Consider the following 2,739-nt stretch of genomic DNA (forward strand, 5'->3'; position numbering starts at 1 on the left):
CATGAGATGAACTGCTACCTCCACTTAGAGAGGTTTCAGGGACAAAATTTCAAGAGATTTCTGAGGGATGGAAGAGTAGGGCTGCCTTATTCTCTGATCCCAGGTAACTACTCAGAGACAGAGGCAAGTGCTGGGGACACCCAAATGCATATACTAGGTGTCTGATACAGCCTCCATTTCCTTGCTAAATCTAAGCAATGACACACTGAGAAATCTGGCAAATGGGGCTGAAGATCTCTGATGTGTCAGTTCCACGGCTGGATGGAAACAAGTGGTTTCAGTGGACATTGAAGTAAATGGAGGTGAGCTATGAGGAAAGAGCTTTTGAAGACTGGGGAGACTCAGAAGTTGGGCTGGAATCTCCACCCGTAAGCCAAGGAGTGCAGATGCAAATCGATTTGTTAGGGCTGCATAAATGAAAGAAGGACTTCGCCAACACACTAAGTTTTTTCAACAATCGATTGTATTCTTTCAATATTTGTAAGTATTGATCTTTTGGAAATGTTTAATGAGATTTCTTAAATAATTTTGTATTCAATTTATGCCCAGGTCACTTTGCTATTATACATTTATGTGCTGCATTTTTATGAATAGACATTTTCTCAAATTTCTGAACTATTTTGATAAACTACGTGTTAAGAGTTTTTCTACAGATCCCCCTTTTTGACTCACTTTTCTGATGAGAAATCCGTCAGGATTCTCCACAGTAATTTTCAAGTTTGATAGCTGCACAATGTGAGAAACTTAATGTCAACTAAGAAATAAATTACCACTAAAGAATCTTCTCCTTTAAAGATGCTAACCGTGTTTTGTCCAGTGTGAAATCTCACATGTGCCACAAGTGTTACTCTGTGAAGAAAGGATTTCTCATGATTTTTCAAGGCATAACTTCTCCAGTAAGAAGTGTTTGGTATTCCAAGAGAATTCATTGCCCATGGAAAGACTTTCTCTTCTTATTTAGCTTATAATGGATTTCCTCTCTTATTTTCCGTTTTAGCAGCATTTTACCATTGTGTTTTTTTGTGAACATCAAGCCTAGTGCTTGGCTGAATGTTTATTCACAGAAAATACAAATAAAGGGTTCATCCAAGTAAAGTTTTCTTACGTTATTTGACAACAAATTGCACACAAAAACATTTTCACACTGAACGCAGAGCTAGAGATTCTTTACCTGAAAGTCCCACACGTTTTAAGTTATTAAAACTGTTGCTGAAGACTTTTAGTTTATTATGTTGACAGTTTCAGCTCTCTCGTGTCATTTATGATCAGATCACTCACAAGTCTTTGGTACACACATGTCGTACAATTTCCCTTCCATATGAATTTATTGATGTGGGCTGAAGAATAAAGGTAACTGAAGTAACGTCCATGTTGATTACAGTAATTCTTCAAAATGTGAGTCCTTTGGCATGTTTAGATGTCACAACTACAGCTGAAGTCTCTTCCGTATTCCTTACATTCGTCATTCCTAACACCATGTCATCTAAAGTCAGAATATGTTCTGAAGACATTTATGATTTTCTCTCCAGGGTGAATTTTCTGAAGTTATTTAAGATTAGTACATTGACTGAAGGCTTTCCCACATAAATGGCATTCATATGGCTTTTCTCCTGTGCATGTTCTCTCATATCATCTAAGGTCAGAAGATAGACTGAAGGCTTTCCCACATAGAAGACAAGCACGTGGTTTCTCTTCAGTCTGAATTCTTTTGTGTCCTCTAAAGCCAGAGCCTTGAGAAAAGACTTTCCCACTTTTATCACATTCATAACGCTTTTATCCGAGGTGAGTTATCTCATGTCTTCGAAGGTTGAAGGATTGAATAAAGCCTTTCCCACACTGATGACACTTGTACGGTCTCTCTCCCATGTGAATTTTCTCATGTCTTCTAAGATGAGAACACTGAGTGAAGGATTTTCCACGTAGATGACTTGCATAGGGCCTCTCTCCGGTGTGAGTCATCTTGTGCCGTCTAAGGTGAAAGCAATTAGTATAGGCCTTTTCACATATATTACATTGATATGATTTACCTTTAGTATGAATTCGTTTATGTGGTTTAGGGGACAACTGATTACTAAGGGATTTTTCACATTGTTTGCTGATGTAGGGTTTCGTTCCACTCTGAGTTAACAAACACTGAGTCATTGTGGAACTGTGAGTGCAATCTTCTCCCAAATCATTACATTCAAACGGATCCTCCAGAATGAGAGAGTTCTCCTTTAGGGACTAAGATTAAAAGCTCTTAATGATTTACCAACATACATCTATACATTCATTTCACCACCTTTGAATCCTAGACCAACCATTCAGTGGTAGAGCCCAGTTGAAATCTTTCCAATGTTACTTGTGTGAAAGGAAATTAAATTTTGGCAACTTAAACTCATTTAACCAAAGGGAGAAATCAAGCTGGGAACAGGGTCACACAAACCTGCCTCCCCCTTCTGGTTCCTAAATAATATGGCTACAAGATGAAAAGCTACATGCCTCCCCCATATTTTGCCCACAAGGAAATTCCTCATGAGCTGTTAAAATGACACCATGGCAATGCAAACTGATAGCTTGTCTTTCCAGGTGCAGTCATCCCCAGTTCACCAGACACAAATGCATATCCGCTTGTTTCCCTGCCCCATTTTGCCTATGTTGTCTTATATAAAATGCAGCTTTCCTGCATTATTCCTCTACCTCATTTGTTTATGTCATCTCATGTAAACAAAATCCAGATTCACTCAGCCAGAAAAATGC

Source organism: Piliocolobus tephrosceles, unplaced genomic scaffold, assembly GCF_002776525.5.
Source record: "Piliocolobus tephrosceles isolate RC106 unplaced genomic scaffold, ASM277652v3 unscaffolded_25092, whole genome shotgun sequence".
Taxonomy (NCBI): domain Eukaryota; kingdom Metazoa; phylum Chordata; class Mammalia; order Primates; family Cercopithecidae; genus Piliocolobus; species Piliocolobus tephrosceles.